We start from the raw sequence: 26,032 nt of genomic DNA on the forward strand, positions 1-26,032 counted from the left end.
CCGGGGCACAGCTGTATTGAGCGTTGGTGCATTGCTATGGCGTGGAGGTGGTTGAGTAGCTGATGACCTAGCCTCATTTGCTCTCAACTAGCCATATAGACTGGATGACTTTTGAAGGGATCAAACTCACTTTTTGAGCCCTTGAAGTCTAGATCGAGCTGAGCGGTTTTGTCATTCTTCTCCTCTTCGGTTGGGTGTGCCTAGGAGGCAAAAACCTCCTGGCCAGCGTGGGTCAGATCAAGATTGTAACACCTTGGGTGTTAGTCACAAATTAAGCAATGGATTTGGACTTAAGTAGGATATGTCAAGCAATGATTATGATCCCTAGTTCATAATTTTGAAGTGATGATGAAGGTGTTGTGGTCCAATCTATGAAATTGAGTCCAACTTGAACTTGGACAACACACCTTTGCTTACATGTGGACCCTTGTTAAGATTTCGCAAGAGTAATGTTAAACAAGCTTGTTTCATGTACATTACATCAACATGCATCCATCTTGAACAGTGGAAAAGTTTCATGAAGATTGGAGCTAAAAAGTCACATGAAATGATAAGTTACATTTTTGCTTAAATTACTTCATTTAGCAAATGGAAACATGGGATGTCGACCAAACCTTGCAACCTTGCTCAAACAACTCTAATTCAACTTATGAACAAAAGTCATGAAGGGATCGTGTTGAGCAAATGTCAAGAAAATGCTTCTAAGTGTGGGAATGGCTAAAATTGTCTTTTTCATGGTATGGTTTTGACTTGTGTTGACCAATTGTTTGAAATGCTTGCATGGAGTTGGACCTTCAATAAAAGTTGGAGTTCAAGTGGAGTAGAACAAAGTTTATTTTTGGACCAAGCCCTGATTCAACTCCTAAGTGGCTCCAACAGTGGCTTCAAGTCTGAATGCAGTGCTGTTTTGGCCTCTCAGAAATAATTCCAAGTCCCTGATTGACAACAACGAGTTGACATGTTGTGATAGTTTTATCTTCCAAATTCATATGGTAACTCAACTGGATTCCTTAATATGAGTTGAAGTACACTTTGTGCTGGAAACAATGAAGCAAGTCTCATCAAGTTTGGAGTTCATTTGGATCTTCGAAGTTAGTTTCAAAATCAGCAAAGACTAACTGTTTCTAGGAGTTAACTGAATCTCTCTTTCAGTTTCGTGTACCCCACTTTGGAGAATTGTATCTTCCTAACCAAGCTGAACTAGTCCATGATCCTTTAACCAAAGTTGTATAGCAAGATTTGCACAACAAACTTTGTTCAAGGGTCAAGAGCTAGTTTGGTCCCTAACTTAGTCAAGCGGAGGCCTCAAAACTAAACCCAATGCTGTTTTGGATCTTGAAAATTTGGTTAAGTCTGAGATTGCAATGTTGATAATGATTGGCATCTCATGTTCTTGTGATTTAATAAAGCAACTTGATTTGACCCAAAAAATAAAAGTTGGAGTTTACATCTTGGAGAAGTCATGCAAAAAGTTGCCACCAGTTTGACTTGGTTTCGACCATCAATTTAGATTTTTGCTCATCGCTGTAAGCGCGCTGACATTATCATGTTGGGCGCTAATTACCCACTAATATGTTGCCCTAATGGCCATGCACCCTAAATACAAGTTGAAGAGCATCTAGAAGAGAGCAACTTTGCTAGAGGCACCTAGGTCCGAATCTACACAGAATATGCCGAAATATGAGCTCGAACGTGTCCACAATAGCACTCGCCAGGTGTTTGATGTATTATCCATGCGCCCTCCATGCGCTGGCCATGACCCCACCATGGCCGAGCACCCCTGCCTTCCCCTCTCATCAGTGCAGACACTCGAGCTCCTCCATGCCTCCCTCACTCATTCTCCCTCGCCTTTGCTCTCTCCCTCATCGCTCTCATGCGCAGCACGCATAGCAGCAGCCATGGTCGGCCCAAGTTCCATGGCGCCATCATTCTCCTTCCTTAGTGCTTGCTCACTTATCACCAGCAGCAGCCACCATCTTCACCTCCTTCCTCTTACAGCACCTCGCCTCCTGCGCTCCTCCTCCATGGCCCGACGCCTTCGATGCTCGCCGCGGTGGGTGGACGCAGTCATAGCCATCAACGCATGTGGCCACACCACCTAGGTCCACCTTGGGCTAAGAGCTGTCACTTGGATGTGCATGGACTCCCTGGTGCTCCATCGTGACTCCACCGCCACCGACGAGCCTCCTCCGGCTGACGTTAGCGAGCTCCTACGCGTCCTCTGCTCCAAGTCACGTGAAGGGCCTCGCGTACGAATTTGATGAAAGGGAAGGGCCTAACTACAAAGCTATTGACTCATATGAACAGTGCCTAGAAGGACCTGTTCGATGAAGTCTAGTTTCATGAAAGTTTAGGGGCCTCGGTACAAATCTATTTTTCTTTTATGGCTAAAAATTTGGAAAATCATAATAAATTGTAGAAAAATCGTAAAATGGCAAATGAGGATTTTTTGGAATCCTTGTGAGTAGATCTACACAGTACAGTCATCTTATGATATGTGTTAGTAGAAGGTTTTTGCTATTTTTGTTTATTTCGGTTAATTAGGGTTTTCTAGGGATAAATTGATATCTAAAGTTGTGGTGGCTCCAATTGCTATGAAAATTTTATGGTAGGCTACTGATGCTATGTGTGTGCTGTGGTAAAAATTTCATGGTCATTGGATGCAGTGTGATTGATTTGTTGATTTAACTTGTTTATTTCTTGATAAGTGGTTTTAAATAAGTTATAATTTTTATGAAGATGCAAAAATAGAAAAGATGGTTCTATTACCTTGGTATTATGTTTTTGTGTCATGTTGATACATAATATGGCCATGTGTTTGCAGAAAATAGTGTGTTTTAGATTTATCTTGCTCACATGTTTTCTTGCATTAACAATTTGTCTTTTTTCTAATAATTAATCTATAAAACCCGAGCATGTGAAATTTGTGCAGTAGCCATGTTTTGATAACATCTACCACTCATAAAAGTCTCAGCCCCAAACTAGTTGTTCTCATATATCACTAAAATTATATATATGTTTATTGGGAAAAAGGATTAATAAAAGCATAATTATAGATAAAGCTTGTAATTGTATTTGGTGATGCTTTGAGTGATTGGGGTTCAATAAAGTGTTGCTAATTATGTTAGTGGTGGTTGAAGTTCTTGAATGGCTCATGTGTGCATGCTCTTTGTTAGCAAAACAAGTGAAACATCAAATTGTTATATTCTGAAATGGCTGCATGTGCATTTTCTGTTGTGATGATAAGTTCATGGATCAAATGATGTTTTCTGTAAATATGGTGAATACCAAAGTTGTACATAATTTCCTTATCTTGCTTTTCCTAAAATTTCATGATTTTAGGCCTACTAGCATAGGAGTTATATATTTTAGAATTTTGCTGTCAGCTTTTGCATGTCCTATGAATAGATCTGAATGATTGTATTGTTTGACTTATTTAAGCATGGAATTATATCTTGGTGATAATAGAAGAGTTGTATTGCTTTTGTTAAGATTTCCAAAATGTCTCAGAGCACTACTTTTGCTGGTCTAGAACTTCAGTTATAGCTGTCCAAATTAGAATGATAGATTCTGTCCTAAGTCTAGATAGAGAAGTCTTCTTGAGTTGTTTGGCCTTGTTAGCTGTGAAATCATCTTAGTATGATAATAAGAAACTTATAGATAACTTAATAAGCTTTCCATAAAGTTAAGAATCATGTTTGTTGGATGATTAGAACTCCAGTTATGCATTTCTAAAGTTAATATCAGTTTTTTGTCCTTAGTTGTATAAGCTCGGTTTCATGATGTATTTTGAACTTGTTATTTGTTGAATTAGCTTTTGGTGTTAATAACAAAGTTTTAGATAATTTCATTAGCTTTCTAGAAAGTCTTTAATCACACTATTTGCGTGCCTAGAACTCTAGGTATGATTAAAACAAGTGACTATGGTGCTGCTGTTCGGAATCTGTGTTTGTACCTAAAATTGTTTGCTTCACCTTGATTTGCTTTGTGTGTTGCTAAGTGTGGCCCATGCCTTTTATGGTGTTAAGTTAATATACCTAAAACCTTGTGAAACTTGTGTCATGCTTGGTGTTACCTTCCTTGCTATCCTAGCATGATAGGTTGTGGGATGTTTAATTAAGTAACGTGGAGTGCTTATATATGTTCGGTGTAACCTTGTGCTCATCTTGAATACTTTTATGTGAGGCATCTCATATTGCCATTCTTCGCATTCATGCACTTGCATTGTTGCATCTCATCTAGGTACGCTAGATGCACCACGTGAAGGACATGATGTTGGAGCCAAACCCAAAGATGAAGTTTGGTGAATCCATCCAGAAGACGGAAGGACTAAGCAAGTGCCGAGATTGGAGATGCTTGCCAAGTGAGTGTCATCTAACAAACACTGACCTAGTGTTGGATCCCAAGCAAGCCCCGGAGCATTACAAGCCTCCTATGTTTTCTAAATATCAACTTAAGTTCTTTTATGTTGATGCATTAAGTACTAGAGGTTGATTGGAACCAGTTACTGCATATACTTTCCTTGTCCAGACAAATATATCTTGAATCCTATGTAGGTCCAGGATCGAATATATGCTTAGCCATGCTTAGTTCGGTAGAAGTCGAGTGATTTCCTATCACCTGCAAGATATAGGTAGATATCTAGTCACGGTTGGCTATAATTGCTATCGTGGAAATAACCATGTGTTGATGAATAAAAGGAGACCGGGCGGGATTGTGATAAAGAAGCAACAAAGCATGGAGGTCTTGGTGCCTATTTATCCCCATCTGTGTCGGTTAAGGACCAATTCGCTGTACGTCCTCATGTCATGTTGAACACATGCCTAGCACTTAGTTGGCTGGATAAGTCGTTCCAACCATGAAGCCGAGTAGCTAAACTCAAGCTGGGACCCGGTAAGTGGAAGTGCGCACACTAGAGGAAGTAAGGATGTGTGGGGAGCTAGTGGTGTGAGTCTAAGGGCAGGGTAGGCGTGAACTTCCTGGCAGACTGGCAGTATCCCTGAGGGTACGACACTGATCAGACCCATGACTGTACCTGAGTTGTACCAAAGGTGACCCAACGCGACCCCGATGGGGGAAGTATGGGTTTGTGTTAGGAATAACTCCCCAGCAGGTTGGAATCGATTCGAGTCGCCGTCTCTCCTAGATAGTAAGAACTTAACTGAGCAGCGTCAACGTAGCATTAATTAATGGAACTTGATGGTTATGATGATGCTCAAATTAATATACCAGATATGGTTACTAATGCTTGTTAGCTTAATCACATGATTGCTCTTGTACAGGTGCTAATCTAGAGATGCTTAATTGAATAGGTATTCAATTTGATGCTAAAGATATTAAATCTCCAAGTTATGTTACTTCAGCTTTTATACAAAATGTTGTCAAGCTAACTCCACCGATAAAGCCTTGCTTACTCCTTGGTGTCACTTTATTTTTGGTTTATGACGGGTAAGTCTAGCTGAGTACATTCGAGTACTCAGGGTTTATCCCACCATGTTGAAGGGAAGTTCTCGGTCTGCCTAAAGATGGTGGCTAACCACTGGTGGGCTCGGTGACTCTATATAGTGTTCTTATCTATATGTTTTGTTAGAGGATGTCACGTATGCTAGCAACATATTTGGAACTTATATTATTGTAATCATTTGAAAGCTATGTTGTTTTCACTAATCAGTTTTGAAACCAAAACTTGTATTATTATTTGTGAACTCATTATAAATATTATTTCCACTGCAACTCTATGTATATGATGTGTATTTGCTTAATCGTGCGATCTTGGTTGTGATGTTGATTTACCGAGGTCCTTCGTGACACTAGGCATACTTCCGGGTTTATATAAGTGAAAGTATGTGTACTTGATCTTGTATAAATTGGGTGGTTCTATCACAGGGATCATTGATCCCCATCCACTTGAGGTTGAAATTACCGTCTTGCTCGAATACTAGGCTTCCAAACAGGATAGTTGGTGGCATGTTGCGGGATGGTGAATAGATCTAAGGTCCGGAGTGATAGTTACCCAAGATCTCATATTTGACCGAAGTTGGCAATACCTTGATGTCGGAACGTGTTGGCTTAGCATATCAAAGTCCGCTGATGATCGGCATGATCACTCTTTGCGCGAAATCCCCCTACCTGGTGCACCTCTGTCGGTGTTTTTACCGGTAGATATTCGGTTCTTGGAGGAACTCACCTGATGCAAAGAGCAAGCATAGTAGAGACACTTGATTTATACTGGTTCGGGCCCCTGGGAAGCGAGTAAAAGCCTTACATCCAATTGCTACTTGTTTGTTTTAAAATCTCATCGAATAGCGAGATGGTGATTACAAGATGGCTATGCCTATGAGAGTTTTGATGATTACAACATGGCAGATGGCTAGCTATTTATATTCGAGGCATACTTGCCCTATAAGTTACATGTTGTGCCCTAGTTGGAGTCTTGGCATGATCTTCAGATATCCTTCCTTGAATAGGCAAGTCGTGAAACTTCAGGTCTTCTTCGGTACGGATTTGGTAGCCAACATATCCGGTAGTCGGGAATCCTAGGAGTATGGCACCATCATATACCTTAGCATCATTTGGTAGACATTACTCTCCCACAATTCTAATCCATGCATATGTGCAAGCTTTTATCCAAACTCTTAGCACATATGTAGGAGCTAATGCTACCAATTCAGGTTCATGAAACTTGTCCAAATCCTTTACACATGATAAAAATGCTTTGGCAAGCAACATGGATTCAATTTAAATTTATTTCATATCTTTGTGAAAGGGTTGTCATCAATTACCAAACAAGTGGGAGATTGAAAGCTCTAGTTTGGTTTTGGTGAATTGATGAAACCCTAGGTGGTAACCTTTGGCTCTAAGTGTACATGAGATAGGTTAGTACTAATCCAAGTGGTGGAGCAACTGAATGATGATCATGATGATGGTGGAAGCCATGGTTATGATCAAGTGCTCAAAGCTTGGAAAAGAAGAAAAAGAAAAACAAAAAGGCTCAAGGCAATAGTATACTTGATAGGAGCCTTTTGTTTTGGCACTCAAGACACCAAGTGAGTGTGAATGTATTTAGGATAGATAACCGTACTAGTAAGAGGGGTGAAACTCATTGTGAAATACGGTTATCAAAGTGCCACTGGATGTTCTAATTCATTGCATATGCATTTAGATTCTAGTGAGTGCTAACACCCCTGAAAATGTTTGTAAAAAGTTGCTAACTCACATGCATAAGGTGATACACTTGGTGGTTGGCACATTTGAGCAATGGTGGAGAAGTTGGAGTTGAAAAGGTGAAGTTGTGTAGTGACTGGACTCTGCCTTGGGCAATGACCGAACTCTGTACTACGTCTGGTCAGTGGCGCATAGAGAAGAGCAAGCTCCTAGTCTTGGACCAAACATTGAGGAGGTGAAGGACCAGACGCATAGGGCATGCATCTGGTCAATGCTGACGTATGGTGACGTAGGGCGCTAGAGTTGGCTAGAGGGGATCGAACTCAGGGCAGCGTTCGGTCACCCCTGATGGACGCGTCTAGTCATGATTTTCCCTCTCTGGTGCCTTGCTAGAAGTGACCAGACTCTGCATGGGCATAGCGTTAGGTGGCATAGCAGTGCATCTGGTCATTAGCGTGGTGGCTCAGGCGAACATGCGGATGAACGCTGAGTTGGCGCGTCCGGTCTCGGCGCACTGCGTCTGGTCGCGACTTAACCATTAGCGGTGCTCGGGTTGACCATTATTGATCGATGGGCGTGGTTGAATCATGTGGACACATGGCTGCATCCACATGACCGGACGCTGGATAGGGTGTGTCCGGTCATCCTGACCGGTGTGTCTGGTGAACGCGTAGGGAGCCCCCTCTTGTGCCCAATGTCTCTATTTGTTTGGGGGCTCTATAAATAGAGCTTGGACAGCTTGGGCTCACTCTCTTGGCCATTTCTATTGAGAATACACCCTAGTGAGCCTAGCCATTCCTCTCTCACTCATCTTTGCTTGATTGATTCATCATTTGGTGAGATTTGAGAGCATCCAAGTGCATTGCTTTGAGTGATTGCATCTAGAGGCACTTGGTGATTGTGTTTCACTATGGTTTTCGCTTGTTACTATTGGTGGTTGCCGCCACCTAGATGGCTTGGTGCGGTGAGGATCGTCGAGCAGAGGAAGTTGATTATCTTTGGCTCCGATTGTGGTGATTGTGAGGGGTTCTTGACCTTTCCCTGATAGAGAGCCAAAAGGTACTCAAGTGGACTGCTCATAGCTTGTGGATCCCCATCTTGTGTTGGTTGTGCGGCACACGATTGTGGGTTAGGCGTGTGATGGCTATTAGTGCGTGAACGTCCAAGTGGGTGAATCACTATAACGGGGACATAGCTTGCCGGCAAGCAAGTGAACCTCGGTGAAAATCTTGTATCATCTTGTCTCTGAGGAATTCATTTGGTATTCATTGTGATTGACTGATCATCTCTTGCCACAATGGTATAACCCTCACTATCTCTCTTGTATTTACATTCTAGTGTAGCTAAGCTCTTTAGTGTAACTAGTTTTGAGAGCTAGCTTGTGTCTTGTTAGTTTGGTTAGTGAGGCTCTTTAGTTAGTCTTTGAGAGCTCACTAACTTAGAGAGTAGTGACTTAGCCCTTGAGTGAAATAGAGATCATAGCAACTAGAATTGTGGATAGGTGGCTTGCATTTTTAGTAGTCTAGCACACCACTCGCTTCACTTCATAATTGTCTAACCACTTGGCTTAAGTGTTGTTGTAGAAAATTTTATAGGCTATTCACCCTCCTCTAGCCATTAGGACCTTTCATCGAGGCAGTTTATATTAAATATAAACACATCTCTAAAAGAACACTTAGTGTTTACACCAACTGTTGTGCCACTTTACATAATATTTTTGGTATGTTTTTCCCTAATCTATTCGGTGTTATTCTCTCCCTCGCCCAACAGGTCTACATCTCCAGCTAGTTTTGCTGCTACCTCTTCTCCCTCATCCTCTAGCTTCTAATCTTCTCTGAGCTCACCCCTCAGGCAAAGCCAGTCCCTACCGCCTTAGGTTTAATCGAGGGATAGTGCGACCGAATCACCGTGAGTGTGTGAACAACGATAGAGTTGGCGATGCTATGGGTGAATTCCTAGAAGTTCTTCTTGGCCCCCTTGCAGCTATCAATGATTGCGTCCGGTCGGGGAGGCATGTCGCTAGGTTGCAACACCATTGCTTCGGCTAGCTCAAAGTCGATGCAGTCGAGCATGGGTTTTATCCCTACAATCACTACCTCGTACTTGTTCTTCTAGGCCTACACCTATGCCCCAAACTCTTGGAATTGCACCTGCGCGTTATACCGGTATTCTACAGCACAACAACGGCATGTTAAACATGTCCCTTACATTATGAGCACAGATTTTAAAGAAGATCATCCTTACATTCAAGTTCCTTGGTGACAAGTTCGGCTCGCTCCTTTGCCTCCTTCTCCTTTCCAAGTTAGGCAATAGCCTCATTGGACACGTCGAGCTCCATCTCCAGGTCTGCACAAGATAGATCAAATGTGCAATCAAGTTTTTACGCCGAACACCTATGGAGCAAAACTTAAAGCTTTACCTTTCTGCTAATCAGTGACATAGCTAAGCATTCTGTCAATGACCGGTTCTCTGTCTCTAGCTCCACCACTTGTAGCTCCAATTCCCTCTCCCAGTCGCGTGCTTCAGTCAGGCTGTCATTGAGATCATTCATCGATGACTATAGCCTCTTGTTTTCCACAAGGACAAGAGCTCATAGTGTAAGGGACATGTTTAACATGTTGTTGTTGTGCTATAGAATACCGATATAATGCATAGGCACAATTCCAAGAGTTCAGGGCGCAGGTGCAGGCCTAGAAAAACAAGTGCGAAGCAGTGATTATAGGGATAAAACCTATGCTCGACTGCATCGACTTTGAGCCTTTCGAGGCGATGGTGCTACAACCTGGCGATAGGCCTCCTTGACCAGACGTGATCATTGATACGTGCAAGGGGGCCTAGAAGAACTTCAAGGAATTCATCCACAGCGCTGCTAACTCTGCCATCGTTCACACGCTTGTAGTGGTCCGGTCGCACTATCCCTCGGTTAGCCTGAGGGACGAGATAGGAGAAGATTATGAAGCTGGAGGACGAGGCGAAGGGGGTGGCATCAAAACTAGCTGGTGACATTGACCTATTTGGCGAGGGAGAGAACAACACCGAATAGATTAGGGAAAACTTGCCAAAAATATTATGTAAAGTTGCCTAAGAGTTGGTGTAAACACTAAGTGTTCTTTTGGAAATGAATAGACTAGCTTGAACCAAATTAACGCTGGCTTAAGCTCAAAGTTAGCATCCCCATTGATAACATTGGGTCCGATGGCTACATTAGCAGCCGAGGGTGTAGAAAAATCATGAATGGACTTATCGCCCATGATTGTGTAATGTAGTGATAGGGTATGAGGATAAAAGGATAAACTACTTAGGATAACTAAAAGACTAGTTAGCAAAGCCAGCAAAAATATAAATCTGAGGCCAGTTGCCTTCCTCGGCAATGGCACCAAAAATGCTTGTTGATACTTCTTAACGACTAGTGGAGGAATTCCGCAAGCGCACAGAACTATCGCGTAGCACTTCGCTCGGTGAGTACCGAGTATCGAATTTATATTTTTTCCCACAGGAAGGCGGAAGGCTAGGTTTATATTTTTAGTTAGGATTGCTAAGGTAAAGCCTAAGTGTATCCTAGGTACGTAAACGATAATGAGTGGGTTGTGTATGAACTACCTACTAAACTACTAAACATGGTACACTAGAGATAGCTAGGTGGGAGAGCGAGCGATTTATCTTTCAGTAACTAAGGGTAAACAAATGACTAGGAGAAATGCGCTAGTACTTCGGGGCACAGCCCGCCTACCAACTAGGAGAGTTAAATAGACAAGGTCTGCCACGAGCCCTACGATTTAATAACTAGACCTAATGTGGTGGAATATAGAGGATGGACAAGGCTGTCACCACTTGCCACCTACCACAATCTATCTAGAGGCCTAGCCATATCCACATGTAATCTATAGCCTAAGCACCTCGCTTAATCTATAGGCTTACTACTTTGATCCGAGCTCTGATGAAATGAGATCAAAGTACCCTAACCAAATGGTGGAACCGATACTAATAAAAGAGTACTAATAATGAGATAACCTATGCTACTAATGCCAAACAATAAGCACCTAAGCTCACTAATGATGAACAATAATGAACAAGCACTTAAGAAAGCAAAGCAATAATACTAGAATAAAGTAAATGCTAAATGAAAGAATTACAAGAGCTATACCAGACCTAGAAGACTCTTCTAGACTCTGAGAGAAGCTCCGCTCTTGCTCTACTTTCACTACTAGACTACTACTCTAAAGCTAAGCTAAGCTAGAAAGCTTGGAAATGAATGGGGGCACTTCTCCACCGAGCTTCACACCGTCTATTTATAGTGTAGAGTGAGGGAGGCTTACTTGTAGGTAGCTAGGAGGTCGGTGGCCATAGGGGAGCACCGGGCGAAGGCTAGGGGGCGCCAACCGACCCTAGGATGCACTGCCTTTGCATCCTACGGTGCTAGTTGGCTCCCAATGGCAGTTGTAGGAGTGGCATGTGCGAAGATTTGGACAGGAGGTTGGTTGGAGGCCTCCAAGCCTATTACGGTGGGCCAGTGGATCCACATCAACTCCATCTTGTCCATTGGTTGAAACCAACTTGGATCAACGCTTGACAATGCTTCTAGAGCAGCTCCCACAGATCAGTGACATGGCCAGGCCACCTGGCACCCTGGGTGGTGCCCTTGTGGGGCCGTCTTTGTGTCCAAGTGGGTCCAAGGCCCCATGCCACGTCTGCTTGCTCCCTAGGTTCATATTTGTCACCATTTTGGCCCATTTTTGCTATAAATTCCTGCATACAAACAATTCTACAAGCACAAGTGGAACTAGGTGAATTATAAACAAAAATGCAACATGTATGATGATGATTTACCTCACTTTATCATGCTTTTTGGTGAAATGTTGATGGTCAAAACAGGTGTTAGTGACCATCAACAAGCTCCCCCAGGCTACCCCAAGGTACTCCTTTGAGAAGTTTACCTTCTCTAGCTTCTTTTTGAGATGGCATGGCTACTTTTCTTTTTCTGTCTTCTTTTTTTTGAACTAGAGCTTTTTGCCCTTTATTCTTTCTCTCTATTTTTTCTATAGCCCATGCCTCTTTTTTTATGAAAGATAGCTAGAGAGGTAACTTTTATTCTCATAGAGCAATAATGAATGGAAAGCATATGTGGTTGTGTTGACGGTAGTTAACAACCATCATAAACCATCAATATAACTTGTATAAATGCATGAATATGATCACCAACATAGGTTTAGGTGTTTAAACTAACAAATTCCACAAGTTTTGGTGAATATGAGTTTTCAATTGGGTTTATCCAGAAAACTGTCAGGGTAGACCCAAATGTCAGAATTAATCACGCTTATCCATGACGAAACAAACTCTAGAAGACTCTAGAAGACACCAGAAGGCAAACCACTGAAGCAGAGAGGAGGTGGCTGCCAGGTGCAGCTAGCTTGCCCCACCTATAGGCTGGTCGGCCATGTGGGCCCACTGGTCAGCCTCCCTTCGCTACGTTAGTTCTCCACCACCTTAAGGATTGCACCTATGCTGTTGCTTTAAGTCAGTTTGATCCGAGGGCTTAGGATTGATGGTTTCCCCCTATATATACTAGCCCCTGCCACCCCCTTGAGGCATAACCCTAATCATTATCTCCTCCAAAAAACCTAATTAGAAGAGAAGAACCTCAAAAGCTCCACAATATTCTAGGGCATAGCTAGCTAGGTTAGATCTAGAGGGAGGCAAGCTTCGCTTGGATTCCTAATCTTGTCAAGAGCGTGGCTTGGTATAGCCCCTTGTATCCTCTTTTGTATCTTTCATTATTCATATGTTTGCTACAATTGATTCGACATTGTTCTTAATATTATTCATGTTCTTAGTTATCATGTTCATCGTTTACTTTGATTATATGTTTAGTATAGCTAGATTATCTTTATGTTCAAGCATAAGTTCGTATAGCGCTCGCTCTAAAGTACAAGGGGTGAGTGGTCGACATTGTGTAGGCGTGGTGCTTATACGTTGTTTACCTACGGATGTGTTGACAACCAAAATTGTCCATTTTGTGAAGTTGTCAAAATGAGAAACACACCTCAACCTTGCGTTCCTCTCATCGAGATGGTCAAAAAACATATATGGAACGTCCAATTTGGAGTCCGGATGAAGGAGTTATGCCACTAGGAAGATTGCTCCTTTACTGGCAGTTTCAACCCAAGTCGGAAGTTCTGACTATCGGAAGTTTCAACAGGTGTCAGAACTTTCGATAAGCTAGAAAAAACCTGCTTGGGTATCCGAGGTTATCCCCATGTCGGGAGTTCCAACAAAGGTTGGAAGTTTCGACTTACGGAAGTTCCGACGGAGGTCGGAACTTCTGATAGACCTAATACAAAACCCTATTTGGATCTGGCCATTTGGATTCTGATCTAAACTATTCCAAACTCATGGGAAACTTGGAAAATAAGTCTTGGAGAGGTTTCCTACTAGGATAAGACCAACCCCCTTTATATATGAGAGGATCACAGTCGATTGAGTTCCCAACTATCCAATCATCAAACAAATCAATATACTACCTCTACTCCAACCCTTTTACCCTCTTCTCCAATGCCCCTACTATTCATCCCTTGATCTAACGACCAAGGATGGCGCCCTAGGCTTGCCAGCCGATCTAGGGCAACCCAGCGATGTCCTTGCCCTGACGGGGTCCCTCTCGGGCGAGAGCTTCGACGGTTTCTTTTCTAGTTTGCCTAAAAACTAGCCGGTTCTTCATCATGCAAGGATGTTGGTTATCCTTTGGTGGTTTGCTTGTAAACTTCTCCATTCTTCACCACAAAAGAGTGACATCCTCATTGTGTTCTTTGGTCTATAGTGGCCCAGGCATCCAAGGCCCTATTGGTGTTTGATTCGGATCACTTCCGATGTCAACACACTTTTTGGTGACTCCGTTGGGGAAGAATTGGCTTTGACTCTACTTTGTAGCCAAATCTTCTTGCCCTAGCCCTACTCCTCACTGATTTATCTTCTTGAGCTTGCCATTACCATTGCATCTAGCCCGAAAGGCCGATCGCATTTGGTTTTGACCCCTTGTGATCTCGTTTGCAACTTTGCAACATGTTGCACTTGCTATTGGAAAATTCAGCAAGACGGTCTAGTTCTAAATCATGGAGTACCAAGGTGGTTCATCACAAAACTACTACAATTACCTTGAGGTATAACTTGCAAATACATCCTATGATCCTAATAGTTATTTTGCAAGTCATATAAATTCTCATGTTGGTGTTGCTAGTCATAATGATACTAGATATGTTGCATCGACTAATACTTTTGTCAATGCTCCTCATAATACACATCATGATTATGAATATTGTGGTCAAGAGCTGATGTCAATTGTAAATTCTTTGAGTTTTGATGCTATTAGCAACATACAACATGTAAATCATTATTCATCGGCTATAAGTTCACAATATGTGGTTCCACCACAAGACATGCCGATGAATGAGAGAATTGGCTATGACAATGCCAATTACTTTGCCAATTACTCTCAAAATTTAGCACCATATGCAAATATTGATGCTCATAATTTGGCTTCATATGTTACTCCTAACTCGAGCCGAATTAATGAAAATTCAGCAGGGTATGTAAGTGCTAATACTAATGATTTGGCTTCATGTGTTACTAGCAACAATAGCCAAATCAATGAAAACTCAGCACCTTATGCAAGAATCAATGCCCACAATTTGGCTTCGTATTTTGCTCATGATCGTGGCCGAATTAGTGAAATTTCAGCAAGGCATTTGAGTGCTAAAACTCGTGATTCGGCTCCACATTGTGCTAACAATTATAGCCGAATCAACAAAAATTCAGCAACGTATGTACATGCTAAAAATCATGATTCGGCTTCATATCTTACTCTCAAATCAAGCCAAATCGATGAAGATTTAGCCCATGCTAGGAATCCATATGGCTCCTGTAAATGGAAGGTGCCCACTTGTTGGGTATCAGTATTAAGGATACCCAAAGAAGGGATGTGAGGACCGTGGATGACAACTTGCCTAGATAATCAAGGACGTATTTCAGTCTTGACCGACCCTGAAGGGATGGTTTCTGCCTCACTAGACCCCTTAGACATGGCCCTTGTGTTGCCCGACCTGAGGGTATGAGAGTTATCTCGCCCGACCCTGAGGGCACGGGCTCTGTCTCGCCTGACCCCTTGGGTGTGGGCTCCGTCTCACCTGACCCCTCGGGCGCGTGCTTTGTCTTGCCTGACCCCGAGGGCACGGGCTTTGTCTCGCCAGAACCCTCAGGCACGGGCTCCGTCTCGCCAGAACCCTCGGGCATGGGTTTCATCTCGCCCGACGGGGATCCATACCACCTCCAACCACTACAGGTCTAAGAGTATGACCCTAGAGTCAAACTTCTGACACCAGGAGGGAAGCGGGCATGTCTCGATGTGACCCGTGGCCATGACAGGCCACGCCTAGGGGTTCGCATCGCCAATAATGATGGGTGCATGGTCGCTGTGCTGCCTAATCCCCGTATGGCCACTGACAGGCATGTCAGTTCACCACACCGTCCACTAGGACAAGATATGACATCGAGGCATGGCACCAGTGGTGAACAGCAGCTCGACATGGAGCCATCCCCATCACCATCTATAGCATCGGTGGGAACCACATGAAGGAGAAGAAGGATGCGGTGGCCCTAGAGGCCTTCTTCTCCCTCACTTTTCTCCTTTTCTCTCTCTTTCTCTCTCTCTATAACCTACGCCTTCCCCTTCACCTATAAAAGGGGAAGTAGGATGCCCCATGGAGAGGCATGAGCACACGGTACAATGAGCTCAATAAGACTCAACTCCGTTTGATCTTTTCACCAGAGACTTGGGACCTCCTCCCTCTCTCGCCTATTTGTAACCCCTACTACAAACTAGTGCTGGTAACATGAGCAGCAGTAGACTAGACATAGGGACATTCTGCCCGAACCACTATAATCCTTGTGTCCTATGAGCACACCATCCGAGCCAGACACGCAAACTAGAAATTTACTAGTTGGTGATCCGAAACACTGACACCACTTATCATAGACCATACCCATTATGCTATGATTACTTGAAAACTCCTGATGGTTGGTGGGTACCTGATTTTTATGAATTTAGTGGTGAAGATAGTAAGACCGCCGTGGAACGCATAATTTTATATCTTTCACAGCTGGGTTTTGCTGGTAAAGAAGACAATATGAGAGTGTGAAATTTATCTTTTTCTCTTACTTGTATTACCTTTGCATGGTTTACATCTTTGCCCTGATGTACTATTGGTTCATGGTCTCAATTAGAGGAGCAATTCTATGAATACTTTGGAAAGACCAATGAGAAAAGGCTAATCACAGTTGATTCATTAGCTAAAAGAGGATTGCTAGTGGGCATAAAAGAAAGAATTGATTCGGTTGTAAGTAAAGGTTTAGCTATAAAAGCCAAACAACACAATATCCTTTACGAATCAATCATATCTCAAAAAATAAGTCTTGCTACAGAAAATCATGGAAAGCGCCAGAAAATAGCTAGACTTGATTTTTTAGGAGCTAAAGGGGTTGTACATTTATCTAGTGATTACTACATCATTGATGGAGATCAAACCCCTACAAGTAAGAAAGGAGGGTTGCCCACCTACTCAAAATCGGCTGAGTCGACTTTGATGTCGGCTGAGGTGATTGTTGCCTACCCTGAGTCGGCTAAGCTGACTTCCCAGTCAGCCAGGCCAACTGCCTCTATCGCCTGCCCTGAGTTGGCTAGGCTGACTTCCCAATCAGCCAGGCCGACTTCCCCTGCTAGTGCCCAAGTCGGCCTAGCTGACTTCTAGTCAGCTAAGCCGACTTTCTCAGTTCCAGCAGCTGCCAATGCATCTTTGGATGATTAAACACCAATTGTTGATCATTCTCTAGAGTTGAAGAGCAACATCATTCAAATCAAGGATATACACTTCTCCAACATGGTCAACAAAGTACAAAATATAAATATTTTACTCAAATTCCAATCTGGTCATACTATATCAATTTTTGCATCCATTAGAGATATCATTGCTAGTAGTTGTAAAAGTCCGATTGAGAATGACACTTTATTTGTTGATGATGAAACAAATTTAGATTCTATCAGCCAACACATTATGCCATATGGCAACGCCGATAGTGCTAGTTTGTCAAAGAAAATGCTTCCCAAAAGTAGCTACAAAGGTGTGGCCAAATGGATTGATGTTAAATTTGATCCATTCGTTTGCCTAGCTTTAAAGTCGACTCCACAAAAGAATTGGCTAAAGAAATCAAAGTACACCTTTGACTTTACTTTTTGTGATCATGTCTTTGATATCTTGCTCAAGAATAATTTTATTAGAATTATTGATCATAATGCTTTGCCATCTATTCAAAATTTAGAAGAGCTTACATATTACAAATGGCACAATTCTTTTGATCATAATACTTCTAGTTGCAATATATTTCATTAGGTTATCCAGTATGTCATTGATAAAGGACGATTGAGATTTTGTGAAGATCAACAAATGGACCAATTAGATTCAATTGGTCTTGATGGCAAACAGGTTTCAAATCAGCTTGCATTAGCCGATTCACTCAAACCTCAAGGCTTGATTGCCCAAGAAAGAGATGTGGAGCCCTCAAGTGAAGATAAGGTTGTTGTCCATGAATTGAAAATAGAAGATATTCCAAAGGACAACAAAGTTATCATAGTTCTAGAAGACACTAGGGGGCAGGTGAAATCTCTCCAACTAAAACAAAAGCTAATTGATCCCATTGAGCAAGGGGAATCGGCTAAGTATCCTCCTTTGGAGCATGTCTATCGAGATGGGGAGAAGAAGGAGGATGCTCGTAAAGCTGATGGAGGTAAAGGCCATGACAAGCAAAGGAATAGAAGGCCGAAGCTCAGCTTCGATGAACTTCTAGCCAAATACAAGAAGGAAGCAGAAGCAAATGTCACCAATCGACCAAAGAAGTTCCAATCATCAAGATTGCCTCCAAAATGCAAGTCTCAAGAGTGGAATTGGCAAGGAGATAGATCTCACACAACAACTACATATTATCGTTTTGAGCAGCCAATTCCCATGTCACATGGACCACAATCCACATATTTTTTATCCTTATTCATCTTAGGGCTGGTTTGATCAAGAGGCACATGTTCCACCATGTTTTAGGCCACAATATGTAGAGTGTGCATCTTCTAGACATTTAGAGAGATCATCATATTGTAAAGACCATTTTGATCAAAATTGGTCTAGAGCTCAACCAAAGAAGAAAGTGGAAAAGCAAGCTTACCACGTAAAGTATGATGGCCGAAAGAAGAAAAGTTTAGATCTAAATTCAACTATTGAAAAATTGATTACATTGCTGAGAAATCTAGCTATTAATGGCAAAGACATGGGAAAATCATCTATTGATATTCTAGATGCCAAATCTAAACAAAAGAAGGTGAGAGTGCCTAAAATCAATAAAGAGTTGCCGTTGTTCTAAACAGAAACAAAATCAAGATGCTCAATTGGTTTACCAAAGTGACAAGAAAACAAGTTACAAAAGCTTAGTGCAGAGAAGCTAAAAGAAAAAGGCTTGGCATGGGTTGCTAAAGGAGGAATTCAATCTCAAAAGAATGATGCTCAAGCAAGTGGTGCAGCAAAGGCAAAGGAGAGGAGGTTCAAGAAACAATTGCCAAGTTGGAGGTTTGCACCAAATCATCAAAATTATTGGTCATGGCATCATCTGTATTCTGTGCCTATGCCTATGTGGAATTTATCTCCTGGTATGCATGGTTATCCCTTAGCTCCTTATTTTGATCCTTGGTATGGATCTTTATGTTATGGAGGGTTGCCAAATTATTTTGCTTATCGATGATCAAGAGCTAAAATATTTATTTTGGTTATGCATACTTTTGTGGATGAATTCATATGGCCAATATTTTGATATCACCCTTAGTGTGAAAATATAGCTGATGAATGCTTGCAACCATCGTGCTATTAGAAAGCCCCATGGAATTTAGTTTGATGGCTTTAAGGCCCGGGGGGCATGATATATGCATTTTGGATTTACTTCATGGATGTGACAATATGATTAATCGGCTTGCAAATGGGGCTAAGTTGGCATTGTTATTGTTTCTCCCAATGGTGCTGAAATTGGAATGTCAAGCCAATTAAATTTCTATTGTACCAACAATCAAACCGAATACAAAGCTCTCTTATTCGGGTTGATTATTCGAGGTAAAATGTGTTGAAGCCTATGGTGATTCTTTGCTAGTGGTGCAGCAAGTTGCTGGTGAATTTCAATGTTTGGAGGGATCACTAAGAGCTTGTCTTAATGCTTGCCTTGATATTATTGACTATTTTGCCAAATTCTAAATTCGGCATATTCCGAGGCATGAAATCAAAAGGGCAACATGTTAGCTCAACAAGCATTTGGTTATGATGTCAGTGGGCATAATTTTCATATTCAAGAATAACCGATGAATGAAAATTTAAGTTTTTCTCGTGTAGGTACAGACCAGTTGGCTAAGCCGACTGCCCTAGTTGGCTCTGTCGACTCCCTATCTGCTACAACCTAGTCGGCCAAGCCGACTCCTCAAAGTTGGCTAAGCCAACTGCTCTAGTCAGCTTAGTTGTAGCACTCAATTTTAAGGACAAAACCAGATACACACCATATGTCAGCCTAGAAAGTCAAATCTCACATATAGCCACAAATAGTGGTAATATCAATAGACAATGCTTAATATATAATGTACTTAGTATAAAGGATACAACCTTAGGCAACAAACAGTGAAAAGACAACTCTGAACTTCGGGTGAAGACTCTAATTCCACAGGGACAACTAACTGGTTGATCACAAGCCTAACTCCTCTAGACTAGCAATCTGGTACCCATTCGGGATTTTCCATAAATTTAAAAAGTAAAGCAAGCATAAGTACATGTCATACTCAACAAATATAACATGGGGTTCATGGGGCTCAAAAGGCTAACACTGGTTAACTGCCATTAGCTTTTAATGAGTCATGATTTTAGCAATAGGGTGGCAACAAGTTTATCCACAAGCCCACATAAACACATGATCAGGTAAACATGAATAATGAATAGCATAAACAATAATCATTAGTGAGCATCTTCATCATTAGTATCATCCATGTTCATCATCTATTTTGTAAGGGTTCCAAGGCTGCTCGTGACTGTGAGCATGGCTAATATACCAGTTTTACACTCTGCAGAGGTTGTATACTTGCACTGTGAGTCGTGATTTACCCTTTTGCCCGAGGTAGCTATTTTGTTCACCCACTTCCAAAGAAGGTCGGCAGGGTTCGCTATGAAGCCTTTCAAAGGTTCATCTAACAAGTTAGGGCCATTAGATTCACTTGGCAAATAGATGTAGGAACCCCCTTCCCGATGGCACAATGACACGTAGCCTATACACAAGGGGACAAAGGCTGTCCTATACCCGATTCATCAAGCCATTCTTACACTATAAAAGTAACCACTAACAAACTAGAAAAGGTCCTCATACTGAGCTCAAGCCAAAGCCATGTAGCCCTCATAGCTATACTGTAAGTCCTGGATGATCACTTATAGATTAGTCCTTATGGTGAGGCATGTAGAGCACCATAAAAACAGCCCACGACTCTAGCCCCCTTGTTCCATGTTGCTAAAAAGCATATTTTAGTGTTTATTGCATATACCATTAGTCAAGTTACAAGATCATGGTCCTTAATTGAGCACTAGCATCATACTGCCCAATGCAATACCCAATAGGTGACAAGGTACAAGTACAAAGCTAGGAAATCCTTAGTGGTAGTCAAGGTAGACACATGCAGCATGAATAAATCATTAAAGTGAATAGGACAACAAGGAAGATCCCATGCTATACTTGCCTTAAACTTAGATCCTTCTTTGTCGATAGAATATGCTCGGCAGTCCACCGAGGGGTATCCCGTGATGGTAGATTTGTCGGTGGAGGTGCGCGTGATCAAGAACCGGATGGTGACACAGGGCGCAGAGACAATGATTTAGATAGGTTTGGGTCGTCTGATCGACGTAATACCCTATGTCCTATGTCTTTGTTGTATTGTATTGAATACATGATATCGAGTAGAGGACCCCTGCCTCTCCTTATATACTCTGGAGGGGTATGGTTACAAGTAAAGTATCCTATTTGGTACTATACAATGTCTTGCGGTGCACATCGAGCAACGTCGTGCATGCCTTGATCTTATGGGCTGGGCCACCCCTGATGGTGCGGCCCATGTCTTGGGGGCCATACCCCCATAGCTAGTCCCTGAGCCTGACAGTAGGTGACGTAGTCGCATGGTGCCAGGGTCAAAAAGTAGAAAACTAGCCGAGCAGGCAGCCACTCCCCGGGCGTAGCCTCGAGATGAGAACAAGCATATTCACCGCAAGGTGAAGTGTGCCCACTTAGTCCCCGAGCGTGCTGGAAGATGAAGAATGAATCTTGTAGCAGGGTCAAAGGAAAAGAAGTCTGAAAGCTTGCCAACGTCATCTGTCATGTGTGTATCAAGACCCTAGATGTGCTACCCAAAATCAGCACCTTGATCCGAACAACATGGAGCAGCTTGTTAGCGCACTGATGAGACATAGCAAGATCTGACCACCAAGGGAGCACCGAGGAGTGAGGAGTCCCTGGCGTCGCTGGCAATGTCCGAGCACTGAGGAGCGAGAAGTCCCCGGCGTCGCTGGCAATGACCAAGCACCAAGGAGCGAGGAGTCCCTGGCGTCACTGGCGATGACCGAGCATCAAGGAGCAAGGAGTCCCCAACATCACTGGCGATGACCGAGCATCGAGGAGTGAGGAGTCCCCAGTGTCGCTGGTGATGACCGAGCGCCGAGGAGCGAGGAGTCCTTGGTGTCACTAGCGATGACCAAGCACCGAGGAACGAGGAGTCCCCGGCGTTGCTAGTAATGATCGAGCACCGAGGAGCGAGGAGTCCCTAGCGTCACTAGCGATGACCGAGCACCGAGGAGCAAGGAGTCCCTGGCGTCACTAGCGATGACCGAGCACTGAGGAGTCCCCGGCATAGGCGACGATGTTCGAGCATCGAGGAGCGAGGAGTCCTCGGCGTCGCTGGCGATGACCGAGCACCGAGGAATGAGGAGTCCCTGGTGTCGCTGGCGATGACCGAGCACCGAGGAGTCCCCGGCGTAGGCGGTGATGTCCGAGCACCAAGGAGTCCCCGGCGAAGCTGGCGATGTCCGAGCACCGAGGAGCGAGGAGTCCCCGGCATCGCTGGCGATGACCAAGCACCAAGGAACGAGGAGTCCCCAGCGTCACTGGCGATGACCGAGCACCAAGGAGCGAGGAGTCCCCAGCGTCATTGGCGATGACCGAGCACCGAGGAGCGAGGAGTCCCCGGCATCACCGGCAATGACCGAGCATCGAGGAGTGAGGAGTCCCCAGCGTCACTGGCGATGATCGAGCACCGAGGAGAGAGGCGTCCCCGGCGTCACTGGCGATGACTGAGCACCGAGGAACGAGGAGTCCTCGGCGTCGCTAGCGGTGACCGAGCACTAAGGAGCGAGGAGTCCCCAGCATCGCTGGCGATGACCGAGCACCGAGGAGTCACCGGCGTCGCTGGCGATGACCGAGCACTAAGGAGCGAGGAGTCCCCGGCGTAGGTGTCGATGTCTGAGCACCAAGGAGCGAGGAGTCCCCGGCATTGCTAGCGATGACAGAGCACCGAGGAACGAGGAGTCCCCGGTGTCGCTGGCGATGACTGAGCACCGAGGAGTCCCCGGCATAGGCGGTGATGTCCGAGCCCCAAGGAGTCCCCTGTGAAGCTGGCGATGTCCGAGCATCGAGGAGCGAGGAGTCTTCGGCGTCGCTGGCGATGACCGAGCACCGAGGAGTCCCCGGCGTCGCTGGCGATGACCGAGCACCGAGGAGTCCCCGGTGTAGGCGGCGATGTCCGAGCATCATGGAGTCCCCGGCGAAGCTGGCGATGTCCGAGCACCGAGGAGTCAGGAGTCCCCAGCATAGGCGATGATGTCCGAGGAGCGAGGAATCTCCGGCGTCGCTGGCGATGACCAAGCACCGAGGAGCGAGGAGTCCCTGGCGTAGGCGGCGATGTCTGAGCACCGAGGAGCGAGGGGTCCCCGGTGTAGGCGGCGATGTCCGAGGTGCGAGGAGTCCCCAGAGTAGGCAGCAATGTTCGAGCACCACAGAGCGAGGAGTCCCCGGCATTGCTGGCGATGACCGAGCATTGAGGAGCGAGGAGCCCCCGACGTCGCTGGTGATGTCTAAGCACCAAGCACCGAGGAGTCCCCGGCGTAGGCATCGATGTCCGAGCACTGAGGAGCGAGGAGTCCTCGGTGTCGCTAGCGATGACCGAGCACCGAGGAACGAGGAGTCCCCGACATCGCTGGCGATGACCGAGCACCGAGGAGTCCCTGGCATAGGTGGCGATGTCTGAGCACCAAGGAGTCCCCGGCGAAGCTGGCGATGTCCGAGCACTGAGGAGCGAGGAGTCCTCGGCGTCGCTGGTGATGACCAAGCATTGAGGAACGAGGAGTCTCTGGCGTCGCTGGTGATGACCAAGCACTGAGGAGTCCCTGGCGTCGCTGGTGATGACCGAGCACTGAGGAGTCCCCAGCATAGGCGGTGATGTCCGAGCACCGAGGAGTCCCTGGCGAAGTTAGCGATGTCCGAGCACCGAGGAGTCAGGAGTCCCCAGCATAGGCGGCGATGTCCGAGGAGCGAGGAGTCTCTGGCATCACTGGCGAGGACCGAGCACCAAGGAGCGAGGAGTCCCCAACGTAGGCGGTGATGTCCGAGCACCGAGGAGCGAGGGGTCCATGGCATAGGCGGCGATGTCCGAGGTGCGAGGAGTCCTCGAAGTAGGCGGCGATGTCCAAGCACCATGGAGCGAGGAGTCCCCGGCATCGCTGGCGATGACCGAGCATCGAGGAGCAAGGACTCCCCGACATCGCTGGCGATGTCCGAGCACCGAGGAGTCACCGGCGTAGGTGTCGATGTCCGAGCACCGAGGAGCGAGGATTCCCCTGCGTCGCTAGCGATGACCGAGCACCGAGGAACGAGGAGTCCCTAGCGTCGCTAGCGATGACCGAGCACTGAGAAGTCCCCAGCATAGGCGGCGATGTCTGAGCACCGAGGAGTCCCCGATGAAGCTGGCAATGTCCGAGCACTGAGGAGCGAGGAGTCCTCGACGTCATTGGTGATGACCGAGCACCGAGGAACGAGGAGTCCCTGGCGTCGCTAGCAATGATCGAGCACTGAGGAGTCCCCGACGTAGGCGGCGATGTCCGAGCATCGAGGAGTCCCCAGTGAAGTAGGCGATGTTCGAGCACCGAGGAGTCAGGAGTCCCCGGCATAGGCAACGATGTTCGAGGAGCGAGGAGTCTCCGGTGTCGCTGGCGATGACCGAGCACCGAGGAGCGAGGAGTCCCCGGCGTAGGCGGCGATGTCTGAGTACCAAGGAGCGAGGGGTCCCTGATGTAGGCGGCGATGTCCGAGCACCGCAGAGCAAGGAGTCCCCGGCATCACTGGCGATGACCGAGCATCGAGGAGCAAGGAGTCCCCGGTGTCGCTGGCGATGTCCGAGCACCGAGGAGTCCCCGGTGTAGGCGGCGATGTTTGAGCACCGAGGAGTCCTAGGCAAAGTTGGCGAGGTCCGAGCATCGAGGAGTCCCCGGCGTAGCTGGCGATGTTCGTGCGGTGAAGTGTGCCCACTTACTCCTTGAGCATGAAGAAACCGAGCGCTGAGGAGTCACCGGCGTAGCTGGTGATGAAGCACGAGCGGTGAATAGTCCGATCAACTGGTCAGCGATGGAGTCCATGAATCGAGCGGTCTGACTAGTTGATCAGTGAGGAAGCCCGAGCACCAGGGGGATCACCTGGATGATGATCCTGCAATACAAACATGTAGAACGGGTAGTCATGACGCACAAATAAATAAACTCTGGAGAAAAATCAACAATGGTGATGAAACGATGTATGCAGTTCAGCGATCAGTTGGTGTGAAAATATATTTATGTTTAATATAAACCACCCGAACTGTTAGTGTGTAGCTGAGTCTTCAGCCCTAGCTAGCCCATAGTCCATAACGTCGAGCGCGGAGCCCGTGCACGTGTAGGAGAAATAGGCGTCACCAAGGAGCCATTGCCGACCACCCATAACACAGAGGGTAGACGCTCATGGACATGTAGGGAGGAGCTGGAGACAGGGCCGTCTCTAGAGGCATCCGAGCATCAACATGATCGTTCGAGGGTTCAGAAAATCGTTTGGAGAGCAAATATGGAGAAAACAGCTCGGAGAAACATTAAGGCGATATACGGAGATTGAAGAATATTTAGAAGAATATTAAAGCGTGACTTAGCTTTGGACGGAGCATCTGGTCGGTGGCGTATGGCGCTATCTGGTTGGCATTGACGGCGAGCATCTGGCGGGCGGTGAGTTGTTGGTGAAGGCAACCTCGGAGGTGGTTCCGAGATCAGATCTGCTGTCACGGGGGCTGATGTAGCCATAGATGAATCGTCATCGTGGACCGGCATGGATCTCCATGAGATTGATGATGAGAACGCGTTGTTGATTTGAGGTCCATCTGGCTCGCCATGGATCAAGCGCACGCCCCTACCTGGTGCGCCAACTATCGATAGAATATGCTTGGCAGTCCACCGAGGGGTATCCCGCGATGGTAGATTTGTCGGTGGAGGTGCACGTGATCAGGAACCCAATGGTGACACAGGGCGCAGAGACAGCGATTTAGACAGGTTTGGGCCATCTGATCGACATAATACCCTACATCCTGTGTCTTTGTTGTATTGTATTGAATACATGATATCGAGTAGAGGACCCCTACCTCTCCTTATATACTCTGGAGGGGTATGGTTACAAGTAAAGTATCCTATTTGGTACTATACAATGT

This window comes from Miscanthus floridulus, chromosome 17 (assembly GCF_019320115.1).
Source record: "Miscanthus floridulus cultivar M001 chromosome 17, ASM1932011v1, whole genome shotgun sequence".
Classification (NCBI taxonomy): domain Eukaryota; kingdom Viridiplantae; phylum Streptophyta; class Magnoliopsida; order Poales; family Poaceae; genus Miscanthus; species Miscanthus floridulus.